The following is a 14,420-nucleotide window of genomic DNA, read 5'->3' as shown; positions in this document are numbered from 1 at the left end:
AAAGGCTTGTTCCACAGCAGGCACAGGACGCTTTTACTGGCTGCTCTTTCAGAGGACCTGGGTTTGATTCTTCACACTGATATGGTGGATCACCACCATCCATAACTTCTATCCCGGGGATCTGACACCCTTTTCTGACCTCCTCAGATACCAGGAACACACATGGTGCACACACGCACATGCAAGCAAAACACTCATACACATAAAATGATTTTAAAAAGTAACTAAAAACATTTTAAAAGACTTGGGCAGCTGTTTTTAAAGCAGACATATTATGATTCCTAATTATTGTGGAAGACTTTGCTTATAGTTTTATTTTTCTGAGATCCATTTACTTTTGTTGTTTCTAACAGCTGTGCTTGAATTATAAAAACTCCAGGAGAAATTTTGTAGGTGTTTCCTGTCTTTAAAAATGTTAACTTCATTTTAAAAGTTTATTTTTTTTTATTTATGGGTATGTGTGTGTCTACATGTGGGTATGTGCATGTGAGTGGAGGTACCTACAAGCCATAGGGGGTATCACAGATCCCCTGGAGCTGGAGTTACAGGCACTGCCACATGCCAGTTAGTTCCTGAGTTACTGCAAGGTTAACTGTCCAGGGCTAAGAGCAAATGTGATCTCAGGAAGAACGGCAGTTGTGTATCTGCCTCGTTTTTGGTATGGACAGCCTGGAAGATCTGTGTATTTAAATTAAACCTGCAAACTTGAATTAGATTTATTTACCAAAGATTGTTGCAGTTCATGTGAACAGGAAAAGCTTTTGAGTTAAGTTTCTATTTTTTTTAGAGCTTTAGGAATACTTAATTTATATAAGGGTATATTTCTCTTTAAGCAATTAAACAGACTTCTCCCAGAAATACATTTGGCAACACTATCTGCAGCTAGAAAAATGTCACATATATGTAATACTCACATATGCATAGCCTGCGAAATGAAAAAGGCCGTACCTTCCATGCTGAGTTGTGGGGTTTTTTTTAATTGTTACACTTTTACTTATTTGTTTTGTGTTCCACTTGCAGGAGTTGGGTCTCTCTTTCTAACCTGTGGGTCCTGGGAATCAAACTCAGGTTGCCAGGCTTGGTGGCAAGCACCTTTACCTGCTAAGCCATCTTGTTGGTCCCCTGCCGAGGTTTGAGACCTGGTAGTTACACCCAGACCCAGATTATGTCTTGAGTAGATGGAATAAATTAAGATTAATAGCACATTAGATACTTTCTATTCAGACTGTGGGTAAGGAAAAATTAAGATTTCTTATTTGTCAAATTTTGCTGTTATTGTTGTTTTTGTCTTTGAAATAGAGTCTCATTGTGTAGCCCAGGCTGGTTTGGGACTCCTGTGCCTCTGCCTTTCCATATTCCCAAGTGCTGGGCTTATAGACATACACCACTATATTGTTTGCCAATTAAATTTATCTTATTTTTTAATTATGTGTCTGTATGTGAGCATGTGCATGTGAGTGCAGTTTCTCAAAGAGACCAGAGAGGGCGCTGGACCACCTGAAGCTGGAGTTGTAGTTACAAGTGGTTGTGGGTAGCAGGCACTCCTGCTCACCAGCCATCTCTCCATCCCCTTTGTCAGCTTTTCAACAGTTTTTTTTTTCTTCTGAGAAAAATCATCTCTGAAGTTTGTACTTCCAAGGGATGGTCTTCAGATGAAGGAGTGAAGGAAGTTCACTTCTCAGAAGTACAAAGAAAGAATGCAAGTTTCCCTCAGGGGTCTTGGGGGGCACATTTGACTATTGTGAGTCTCTCAGGAGAGTCCTATTTACCTCCTTTTTCCTGAGCATTTCTAGCTCTCTCAAGTGTCCTCTTTTCCAGTCCTCAAGCATTCTAAGATGAACAGTGAGCTTTGGGGCTGTTTCCTGTTCTTTGTTTGGGGACAAAGTCTGTATATGCAGCCCATGCTAGCCTGGTGGTCATAAGTTTCCTGCCTTGGCTTCTGGAGTGATCCATGCCTCAATTTGAAATTTTAAGAAGCTTTTCTGCACAGCCCCAGATGCTTGCTTCCTCTCACAGGAGACAGTTCTGCCAGCCTCTGAGTCCCAGGCTTCTGTGAGGCCAACTTCTGATAACAGGGTTCTGAGAAAGAAAAAAAAAAACTTACAAGTTTATTATCAGGTTTCAGCCAGTCAAATAGTAAGTGTTCCTGGAAGTACTGAGTCTCTCCCCCTCCCCCCTCCTTCCCTTCCTTCCTTCCTTTCTCCCTCCCTCCCTCCACTCTTCCTTCCATCCCTCTCTTCCTTTTTCTCTCTCTTACACACACACATACACACACACACACACACACACACACACACACACACACATTTCCTGGTGTTGGTAACTCAAGATTTTTAGTAAGACTTTTATGACAACCATGAATATAAAAAGAGTCGTGTTCAAACAGGGTTTTTTAATCCTGCAGCCCCTGTGATCCTTCAAGTTCAATTTTAGACAGGTGGGTTGTGACCATGTATACAAACTCTCTAGTCTCAAGAGGAATGTGGGCTCAGTCTTCATTTGCTGTTCAGTGATGGATGTAGGACAGTTGCTGTGGGACGGTACCCTACCAGCACTGACCACACACCGAGGATGACGGAGGCAAAGAGGCCCCTCACAGACCTGGGCCTCTCCTTTATATAGGATCTACTGAGCGCTGAGGCCATGGTTGAGCCATTGAGCTCTGCCTGGTGCAGGCCAGAGCTGAGCCCCCAGCTGAGAGAGGGAGCAGAGTGGCTCCCAGTCACAGAGCCAGGTTCTCAGGACTCAGGACAAACTAAGGGGAGGGTCTCATCTGGTTTGACCCATAATAAAGCTGGTCTATGCAGACACCAGTCTGGCCAGGACCCTTAAGTCACTAACTTAAGAAGCAGTGGACAACAGCCTTTCAGGGCTGGGGTCTGTATCCTGCCTAAGATGCTGCTCTCTCCACATTGACATGAAGAACGGTGTGTGGGGGGCGGGGGAGAGAAACAAGCATTCTCATACAAATAGATCCAACAGATCCCAAAGCTCAGTGTTAGATACTTGTCTGGTGTGACTGGAGGCCCTGGGCTCCATCTCCTGCTCCCCTAGAAGGCCAGTAGAGTCTCTGTATGAGAACTATTTTCCACAGGCTTCCCTCTGCTGAAGAGAATCTTAAAAGGCAAAGACCTTTTCTGTTCTCATTTACACCAGACCTAGGGTGGGGAGTGTGCCTCAGTTGGACCTTTTGCCTCTGGCTGGCTTCCTGTTAGTGTTCCAAACCCCACAGCTGCTGTGATAGTTCCAGAGAAAGCGGGTCCCAGCCACTGAGGTCCTTTCCCAGTCACTAAAGCATAGAGGAAAAAAGGATTACACCAGATAGGGAATGGGAGAAAACAGTCTTAGTTGTGCCTATCCATATGCACAGGTGTTCCACAGGTAAAGGTTGGGCCCCAGGTAGGAAAGGGGCCTGTGTGGGAATGTGAGGGGGAGTGGGTGAGGACTATGCAAATACAACATGGCGTGTGTGTGTGTGTGTGTGTGTGTGTGTGTATGCACACACAGGAGTATGGGGGCCAGAAGTCAACTCTGGGTGTGTTTCTTAGGTGACATTCACCATTTTATTTGAGATAGAACCCTCAGTTGTACCTGAATCTCTCCATGGGGCCTCAGGGATCTCCCCATCTCCATCTTCCTGGCACTGGGTGACAAGTACTTATAATCATGCTGGGTTTTGTTTTTTAAAGACACCAGTGCTCTCTTCTCAAATTTTAGTGCGATGATGATGATGATGATGATGAAACACCTGTGGGAACGTACATGTCATCGTCGTCAGAGGACAATTTGGGGGAGTTGGGTCTCTCCTTCTATCGTATGGAGTCTGGGTTTCAAACTCAAATTTCACGCTTAACTGCAAATGCCTTAACCTGCTGAGCAATCTCAATGACCCCTCACACCCCACTTTTTAAACATGAGTTCTGGGGATCATAATCAGGTCCTCATGCTTACGGCAAGTGCTTCAGTGAGCCGGCCCCAGATGTGTCCCCAGCCCCAGACATGACTTTGGTTTGACGATTGTCCAGAACCTCTCTTTCTCAGCTGGGACTCCTTTCCTAATGTATGTGTCCTTCAGAGCTGTGCCATCTGCCCTCACACAGAGCAGCTTCTCGGTGCCACTGTGGCTCTGTAGTCTCAAGGCCACTACCTGGACACACTAAGGGTGCCCAACAGGTATGCTCTGGAATCACAGGTCCTAGTGTTCTGCAGCTGTGTTTAGGGGTTGTATGTCCTGAATCTAATATAGATCGTAGAACTGTGGTTGAGGCAATGGGGTTGTGAGGCTGGACTCAGTTTACTCAAAGATCAAGTGTATGATGGAGGTGATTGGCACTGGCCCAGGGCACGCTTCAACAGACTGAAGGATGGGAGGGGCCCTGGGGTGGTGACACCTGGTGTTTTAGGACCTTTTGTGGGTTCTCAGCAAAACCCCCTCTTCTACCTCTGTCTTCCCAGTGTGCTTTGGGTACAAGGATGAATAGCAACCATAGCTAGAGCATTTGCATGATGCTTTCTCCACTATAACTGCTCACAAAGGTCACAGCTTTGTCCTCTTGGCAGCAGTAGGCTTCATGTCCTCTGTTTAGAGATGCAGAGGCAGAGGGCTGGGAGGTCCAAACTACAGCAACTAAGAGGAGGAGGGAGCTCATCCTAAGGTGATGAGGCCGCTGACATGAAGACAGATGAATTCAGGCCTGGGCTGTGATCCCAACCACTGGGGAGGCTGAGGCAGGAGGACTGAAAGCTTAAAGCCACCATGGGCAACAAAGTGAGTTCAAACCCATCCTGGCTGACTTAGTGAGACCCTGTTTCAAAACAGAAGGTAAAAAGGGTTTGGGATGTACTTCTGTGGCACAGCACTTGCCTGGCAGGGACTGTATAAGAATAATGAGAAAGAAGAGTCTCAACAGGAAAGTTCACAATTGATCTGATGCTAGGTTTTAATTTTTAAGTAAGATTTTTTTAATTGTATGGGTATGAGTGTTTGCTTACATGTATGTATGTGCAGTGTGTGTGTGTGTGTGTGTGTGTGTGTGTGTGTGTGTGTTAGAGGAAGCTGCCCAGCTGAACTGTGACTAGAGGACAAGGGGTAGAATAGGAATAAGCCAATCCCATAGTGAGGGCTCTACGTCCCTGTGGATTCCTGTCCTGCACAACAGGGCACAGAAGGTCTCATACTATTCAGGGTCAGGCTGAGAATTCTCTATTAGAGGTTTCGTTGTATGTATTCATTGTATGTGGTACTGTGTTACATAAGGACATTTTTGTACAGGCATGTATTGTACAGTGAGTGTACCCCACGCTTCTTTCCCTCTCCTCTCCCCTTATTAGTCCGCGTTATTCCTTTAGACGACTTATTTCTACTTTCTTGTCACGTGTACCTGTGTGATTTTGTGTATGTATGTAAAAGTCTAGTTACCACATATGAGAGAAAACACATGATGTTTGTCTTGCTGAGACTGGCTTAATTCACTATGTGAATATTAGTATGATCATCTCCAGTTGCTTCTATTTTTATGAAGAAGATATAACTTTGTCATTGTTTATGGCTGAAAAAAATCCATTGTGTATATTTGTCACTTTTTTTTTTTTTTTTTTGGTTTTTCGAGACAGGGTTTCTCTGTGTAGTTTGGTGCCTGTTCTGGATCTCACTCTGTAGACCAGGCTGGCCTGGAACTCATAGAGATCCACCTGCCTCTGCCTCCCGAGTGCTGGGATTAAAGGCGTGCACCACCACTGCCTTTTACATTTTCTTTATCTGTTCCTCTGTTGTTGGGCAGCTAGCTCTCATGACTAGTGCTGCAGTGACCATTGATGAGCAGGTATCTCTCCCGTGTGTTGATTTGGAGTCTTCGGGGTAGATGCCCAGAGTGGTACAGATGGGTCATATGGTAGATGTATTTCTAAAGACCCTCCTTACTGACTTCTATAGCTGCTGAACTGGTTTGCCTTCCCTCTGGCTCCCTTCTGTCCACATCCTCACCAGCACTGGTTGTTTTTTGTTTTTGAATGGGTAGTGATATGGAATCTCAGTATAGTTTTGATTTGCATTTCTCTGACTATTAACCATAGGTACTTCCCTTCTGAGGATTGTCTGCTCATTTCATTGGTCCATTTTTTAAAATTGGGTTGTATGATTATGTGTATGTTTAGTTTTTTTAATATTTGCCTTGTTTGTTTGTTTGTTTGAGGCAGTTTCCCTATGTAGCCCTGGCTGTCCTGGAACTCAGTCTGTAGACCAGGCTGGCCTTGAACTCACAGAGATCCACTGCCTCTGCTTCCCTAGCGCTGGGATTAAAGGTGTGTGCCACCACCACCTGTTGTTGGTTGGGTTTTTTTTTTTTAACCCTTTGGCTCTTTGGGGGCCCGCCACCCAGCTCCCAAATAAATACACACAGAGAGACTTATTCTTTCTTATAAATGACTGGCCTTAGCTTGGCTTATTTCTAGCCAGCTTTTCTTAACTTAAATTATCCCCATTTACCTTTTGCTTCTGGGCTTTTACCTTTTTCTATTTCTGTATATCTTTTCTTTCCTTCTTATTTTGTGTGTTTCTGTGTTTCAGGGTGGCTGGCCCCTTGCTTCCTCTTCTTCACCTTTTCTTATTCTTTGATCTTTTCCTAGATTTTTTCTCCTATTTGTTCTCTCTGCCTGCCAGCCCTGCCTGTCCTTTCTTCTGCCTTGCTATTGGCTGTTCATCTCTTTATTAGACCATCAGGTGTTTTAGACAGGCACAGTAACACAGCTTCACAGAGTTAAACAAATGCAACATAAAAGAATGCAACACATCTTTGCATCATTAAAACAATATTCCACAGCATACACAAATGTAACACATCTTAAAATAATATTCTACAACAACCACCTGTTATTTGCTGTATTTTTATGTATGTGCAACACATGTGTGCAAGAACCCAAACAGACCAAGTGTCAAATTCCCTGGAGTTGGAGATATGGGCAGTTGTAAGCCACCTGATACAATTTCTAGGAAGTGAACCCAGGTCCTATGCAACACCAGTGAGCCCTTTTGACTGCTGGACCATCTCTGTAACCCATGTAGTTAGTATTTTGAGTTCTTTGTATATTCTCTTATATTATGGGTAGGGATATTTTGCCTCCATGTATGTCTGTGCACCACATGTGTGCCTGGTGCCCATGGAGAGCAGAAGAGAGTGTCAGGTCCTCTGGAACAAGAATTATAAATGGTTGTGAACTACCATGTGGGTACTATGAGTTGAACCTAGCTCCCAGAAGAGCAGCCAGTGTTAACAGCTGAACCACTCTCTAGCCCCTCTTTGTATATTCTGGATATCAATCCCCTGCCAGATATATAGGCAGCAAAGATTTCCTTCTGTCCTGTGCCGTCTCTTCACTTAAGTAGCCATTTTATTTTCTGTATAAAATCTTTTGCACTTCACAAAGTCTCATTTATCAGTGGTCTTCTACAGGGGTAAGGGGTGAGAGACAGAGAGCATAGTCTTCCTACTTCTGCTGTTTTCTCAAATGCTACTGTGTCATGTGTTGAGCTAGAGTGTCCCAAGTCCCACCCTGGGAGTCATGAGTCACCACCGGCCTCCACACCAGGCCCTCTGGAGAAGCCGAGGCTGCACCCCTCCTGTGATCTTGCCTGAGCCACCACGGACCACACCTGAGAACCCCTGGTGGGGGCAATGCAGGGATATCAGGTACCCAGGAGGGTTTGCACAGCCTCTCTGCAACCAGCTCCAGTATAGGTTCTTCGGGCACCACCCACCCCATTACCCTATCTTCTTGCCAACCAGGGACAGGGCCTGGAGTAGGCAGGATCTGGGCAGGAGACCCACAAGGGCAGGCTTTGTCAGCCTGCTCAGGGTTGCTGTATCTAAGAAGGGCTGTCCCCATGTCCCTGCCAGGTGCCACATCCCTCCCAGGGGATAGCAGGGACTCTTAATTGCTCACCTGCTGCTCAGAGAAGTTGCCATCCCTGGGAGGGGGTGTCTGGGGAAGCTGTGCTAATTAGGCACGTGGCCCCTCCTTCTGTGGGCAATATGCATGGTATACACCTTTCAGTGGTTCCTTCATAGAGGGTAAGGAAGCTCCACTCTTCCATCATATCCTGGACTTTAGAAATGACTTCTGAGCTGCCCCCTCCTCTGGATTTAGCTAAACCCGGGACTTGGATTTTGAGACCTCCAGGCTCACCCAGCAATGTCCACCTTCCAGGTGGAGGCTGCCCTGCTTGAGAACACCCCTGGCAGCTCTCAGCTCAGCTGACCTCTTGGAATCCCTGGCCCTTGTGGGGATCAAGGAGAGCATCCCTGGTGCCAGGGTTGGGGAGAGGACATGCAGGATCTTCAGGGCATCTCACCAGCAGCAGAGGCACAGGCTTATACTAGAGAGGGGTCTCTCTTCTGCACAAATCCCAGCAGCCCTTGCTAGATGCTGTAGGACCACAAAGGGAAGGTGAGTTCCCCAGTGGCAGAGGGTGCTTCCTGTTATCTGTGCTGCCCAGACCATGAGCAAACCACTCTTTTTCCAAGCCCTCATTCTTTGGAGTCCCTGGGACTCGTTACCACACAATACAGACTAGACTCAGCTCCCATGCTAGAGAAGGAGACTGCTAGTGATTGCCATGTAAGTTAGGTACAGCGCTTTTTTGATCTGCAAGACTTGGATCAGACAATGTAGGCCCCCCTCCTTCCTGCCACTACCAACCATCCTTGGTCTCCCCGTGGTCAGCTACCATCAACAAGCCTTTGTAATTGCAACAGCCTCCTATCACTTCTTTCTTTTGAAATAAGGCATGCTCCAGCTTGCTTCTGGGCCCTTAATTTTTGATCAGGGACACCTCCTTGACTAATTATTCGGCAGTAATGAGGGAGGAGAGACAAGGTTGTGAAAGTGTCCCCGAGCTTATAGAATGAAGCTGCAAATTAAAAAATGAGGCATTGGTAAACAGGGCGCTAATTGGATTAATGTGAAAATGATAGATTAGGATAAAAATAGTGAGGTAGACCACAGGAAGATTGAGGTCAGAGTAATTCCAAGAACATTGCCCAAGCTTTGTGTGACAGATGTGAGTTTCAAAACACGACAGAGCTACAGACAGGGTCTGCTCTTGATACGAAAATGTGCCACTGTGTGTGAAAAACGCATTTGAGTCAGTCCAGCCTCCTTTGAGTCAATGCGTGCAAACCACTTGGGAGACATGGCCGTTTAAGTTTGTCATATCTGATGCTTGAGTTATGTTTAGAGACACCAGAAATTTCATGTGCCAACTGCCTTCCTTTCCTCGGTTGTAATAAAACCCCCTGTTTCTTTTTTTTTAAGTTTTGTTTTAAATTATGTGTATGTGTGTATGTGTGTATGGGTATGTGCTTGTGAGTGTAGGTGCCTGTGGAGGCCAGAGCCTTGCATCTCTTTGGAGCCGCAGTTACAGACCATTGTGAGCTGCCTGGTGTGGGTGCTGGGAGTCAAATTCCCAAGTGCAATATGTGCTTGTGACTGCTGAGTCAGCTCCCCAGCCCCTCATTCTGTTTCCCTTTGGCCCTATGTGTGCTTTTTAATTCTTGAGCCAAACTTATGTGTGGGCTACCTAATGGAATTTTACAAAGAAAATTATGTCAGAAGGTGATAAAAGTTATGGTGGGAACATCCCACTTCTGAATGGTGGGCTGAACTTTCCAAGCCCTGCTCTCTCAGGTAAGAGGACATGTCTCCCACAGAAGAAGCTACTAGTGAACTCCGACCAAAGAGCTCCTCACAGGGACAGGGTGAGTGCTATCCATGGCTTCTCCTGGTGTGCCAGCAAGGTGTCAGGTTTCTGTAGGGCTTGTAGGGCATCTGAAGAGTCTTGCAGAACAGATGTGTCCTGCCCTCGTCCCCTGGCCACAGTGATACTTTATAGTGTGGATTAACTCTGGGCTACTAGCCTCACTCCCAAGTCCTGGCTGGCACCTAGACTGTGCAAGAGTTAACAGTTTCCAGAAAATATTCATTTAGACAAATAGCATAGTACTTGAGCCATGTATATTTTTAAAATTATCAAGTCTTTATTCTTGGGATTAATCTTATCACATCATTACTTTGCACTGTCTTGATTACCATGGTTATTAAGTGGATCAAAACTCATACCAAACAGTAAGTTCTGGGTTGCAAAAGAGGACTGATTTTTACCACCTCTCTCCAAGTCCACCAGTTCAACACCAATGCAGGTGATACTTGAACCATGTATTATAATTCTACCAAGGGGCTGATAAAAACACCCCCCCCCCCAGCCAGCTTTATCAGAGTGGGAACAAGCCTTTGGTGTATGAGCTTCCTGAATTTCTAAATTCAGAACAGGATTGTAGAGCTGGCCAAAAAAAAAAAAAAAAAAAAAAGTATTTCACTTACAACTTCATTTACCTATCCATCTACCTGTCCATGTATCCAATCCATCCATCTACGTATCCATCCCATGCTCGTATCCATCTATCCACTATCTATTCATTTATCTATCCATCCACCTATGACTCATCCACCCATCCATCCATCCATCCATCCATCCATCCATCCACCTGTCCATCCATCCATCCACCCACCCACAAAACCACCATAAACATTCATCCCTTGCTGGTTGTTGAGTACCTGCTGTATACTAGGCCCTCTTGTGGGGCTAGAGAACCCAAACTTTATAAGCTCAGCCTTTGACATTCAGTGATATCAGTTTGAAGCTGAGGTTTCTGTCCTGCAGAGTGCAGGCCTCTTGAGTAATATGGAGTTCACTGAGCCTACTACATCGTAAGATAGCCCATGCAGAGCACAGAAGCCAGTCTCCAAAGATACACTTTGTATTGTTCAGGGATGGGTGGGAGTAGGTCTTGTAGTGGGGCAGGAGTGGCTGTTTGGATCTGCCACTCAAGGGACCATTAGAAACTTCAGCAAGCTGGGTGTCTTCTAGTGATGCCCTAGTGCCTGTTCTCTGAGGCCTCTCCCTTAGAGGACACAATCAAATGCACTGAAAGGCACAAGGTTTGGCCAAGATTGTGTTTTAGGGGACCCAGGTCAGCTGTCTGTGAAAACAGATGCAGGCAGTGAGGTGGACATTGTCCCAGTCATGAGCTATGTGTTAGATAAATCAATCCCTCCACTTCCTCATCAGTAAACAGGGGTAGGAGCTCTTCTCATGGTATTGGTGTGACAGTTATACCATTGATAGGTGTAAATACTGACACTCATGCCAAATGCACAGCATCAACACGAGGTCCATCACGCCTTCTGTTTAACTCCTACACGCTCTCAGGACCCATTGTGCAGGGGTGGGGCAGCTGACAGCCAGGACTGAAGCTTCAGATGGCTCTCGGGACCGATTGTGCAGGGGTGGGGCAGCTGACAGCCAGGACTGAAGACTCAGATGAGACAAAGGAAGAATGCTCTGAGAGTCGGGCAGGTTGGGAGGGCAGGTAGTCTTACCTATACCTCCATCTGCCAAACTCCCTGGCCTTGGCTATCGCCAGGGTGGTCTCTGACCTCTGAAAGGCATGTCTTGTCTTACTGAGAAGATACAGGGCCCACTTGAGGCAGCCCTTGGCCTCAGAAGTGAGTAAATATTGACACTAGGGCTTTGGGGGCCCTGACCGTTGCCACTTCAGCGTGATGTGAATATCTCTATTGGAAGCTCAGAGTGGCTGAGGGCTGGCTCTGAGCACAGGGCTCAAAAGACATCTGTGAGCTAGTCTGGAAACTAGGTCCCTAAGGTAACCACATCCTAATTCCCCCAGAGCTTTTCCTCCTGCTTCAGGGATGGTGACAACCGTGATCATCCTGGATTATTAACCAGGCAACCCAATGCCATCACAGAGAGAGAGCGAGAGAGAGAGAGAGACGGGGCAGAGTTGGAGAGAGGGTGTCATGCTAGAAGCAATGTTAGACAGGTGTTTCAAAGATGGAAGACCTGGGTGTCCGGAGTAGTTGAGGGGTATGGAAGCCAGTCCCTCCAGCAGCCTCTGTGGAATGGAGGAAGCCCGTGTGGCCACACCTTGATTTTAGCCACTTTGGCTCAGTTCTCCAGTCCTGTGTGAGAAGAAACACTTATTGTTTGATGCCACTAACTTCACAGTGGTCAGACCAGGCTCACCTCAGCACTGTACTCACTAGCACCTGCATGTGTTCATTCACAAGCTCTCCCCACTGCCCATGGAAACAAACAGGGGATAACTTTAAAGTCCACACCTGGACACCCTCCTTGGGCCTGGAGTACGATGAGAATGGATCTTTAACCCTGGCCTCATTTCAGAGAGGTGTGCAAAGACGCTCGTTGAATTCCTTGATGATTCCCTGCCTAGCACTGGGGCCGGCTGCCATTGTGTCTCCTGTTCTGTGGATCAGGAAACAGCTTGGGACATGGCTTGAACTGTCATTTCTCATGTAAATGGAGATGTGATCGGCCATCCACCAAACCACCCATCCATTCCATCACTCACCCATCTGTTCTCCCACTCATCCATTGTCCATCAATATAAGGATTCATTGATGCTGGTCCCCTGCCTATCCTCAGAGAACCCAGAAAAGCACCAGCCACACCCACAAGTGTCCCTGACCTGAGTGTGTGTGTGTGTGTGTGTGTGTGTGTGTGTGTGTGTGTGTGTGTAATGTACCCCAGCTCTTGGGCCTTGGGTCCCTGAACAGAGAAAGGTATGCAGGAGACAGGATCAGTGATGGGACATCTTCAGCCACCACTTTCCTTTTTGGGGTCTGTCCGCCCAGGGCCTGTTGTCTCACAACGCTTCTGTCACCTATTACACAGTGCTCAGACTTGACCACTGGGTATGGCTTGGGTTTAGCCGGGAGAGCATCTCAGGTAATGTTTCCCAAACTGGCATTTTGTGGAACTCTTGCTTCCAGCATCCAGTGTGATCACCACCCACTTACCTTTGTAGCTTATGACAATGTGGACGTTTTCTTATTTTTATTTTTATAACTTTTAATTTTAGAATTTCACACCTGTCCACCCTTCATGTCGGCTTGTTTTGTTTTGTGACCAGTCATGAATATCTGGGCCAACTGCATGGCTGTGAGTTAAGAGCATCTGCTGGAGCCCATTGGGCTCAGCAGTATCCACAACCAAAGACAGTGGTTCCCCATCTCCCAGAACCCACCAATAACCAATAGTTCAGAGGTGAAGGGCTGAGCCCCTTAAGGCCCTCTCCCTTCCTTGACTGATTGCTGATTGGGCTGGTCTTGTGGGGACCTGTGGAGGTAAGTACAGTTGAGGTAAGTTAATGATTACAGTAGGTGAGTTTATTCTGGGTCTCACTCCCCTCCCCCCAACAATAGTGTTCCCTGGGTGTGATATAGGTGACTTGTTTAGGATCGGGTCCTCATCTGTCACTTTTCTGCACCTTGGGCAGGTGAATCTCTGCATTTCCCACTGTTTGTTGAGAGGAGAAGCATCTCTGCTTGAGGCTGGAAGGTGCCTATGTCTGCAGGAATACACACAGAAATTTAGGAGGCAGTTTGCTATGTCAATGTAGTTAACGATAAGAAATACACAAGAAAGAAAGAAAAAAAAGAAAGAAATACGTTCTCTCCAGCTATGGTTGCGAATGTCTTTAATACTAGCACTCAGGAGGCAGAGGCAGGTGGATCTCTGTGAGTTTGAGGCCAGCCTGGTCTAGGTATCAAGTTCTAGGACAGCCAGAAATATGTAGTTAAACCGTGTCTGAAAAATGAGGGAGAGAGCGGCAGAGAAAGACAGACAGATGGACAGACAGGAAGGAAGGAGGGCAGGAAAGAGGAGGAAGGAAGGAAAAGAAACCCCCCACATTGGTGTACTACCTCTCCAGACCTGGCTTGTCAGTGAAGCTTGTGCCAGATACTGGCGTCCCTTCCCCTGTGGACTGGGTCTTGAATTGATTGAATTGAATCAGTTCAAACAGTTAATCCACTGTTGCACAGCTGGGCATATCTTGCTTTCCAAATGGTTTCTTATGGTCCCTTTATCCAGTTAATCCTCCCCCATCACACACCTTCATCTCCCAGTCCCCTTCCCTCCCTCTTTACCTAAGCCTTTCCACCCACAACATTCCCCTCTTTATTTACTTTCTTTATACCTATGCTCTGCCATCTCCCACCTCTAAAGGTACCTTTAAAAATCTCCAATGGTCAGGAGTATGAGGTCACTTTCCCTGAGATGTCTAGGTGTGAACAGGACAGGTTCCCTCATGAGCATCATGGGGAAATCCCATGATATAAAGAGTGATACTATTCTTTAAAAGAACCTGAGTTTGGTTCCCAGTACCCACACTGGAGAGCTCAAAACCACCTGCAACTTGTGTTCCAGGGGACTTGACCCCTCCAGCCTCCAAGGCTACTACACCCACATGCACACACCAACACATGCATGCTCATAATTGAAATTTCTTAATCTTAAAACTGCCTGCAGTGGAGTGAGAAGCTGG

The 14,420-nt window shown here is 46.4% G+C and overlaps 1 pseudogene; it reads right to left on the bottom strand.

Annotated features, from left to right (window-relative positions):
- Positions 1–10,078: 10,078 nt before the first annotated feature.
- LOC131905441 (small nucleolar RNA SNORA40) lies at positions 10,079–10,198 on the bottom strand (annotated as a pseudogene).
- Positions 10,199–14,420: the final 4,222 nt, after the last annotated feature.

Source organism: Peromyscus eremicus, chromosome 2 (genome assembly GCF_949786415.1).
Source record: "Peromyscus eremicus chromosome 2, PerEre_H2_v1, whole genome shotgun sequence".
Taxonomy (NCBI): Eukaryota; Metazoa; Chordata; class Mammalia; order Rodentia; family Cricetidae; genus Peromyscus; species Peromyscus eremicus.
The sequence above is the reverse complement of the archived record's forward strand: the minus strand, read 5'-3'. Positions and strand labels throughout refer to the sequence as shown.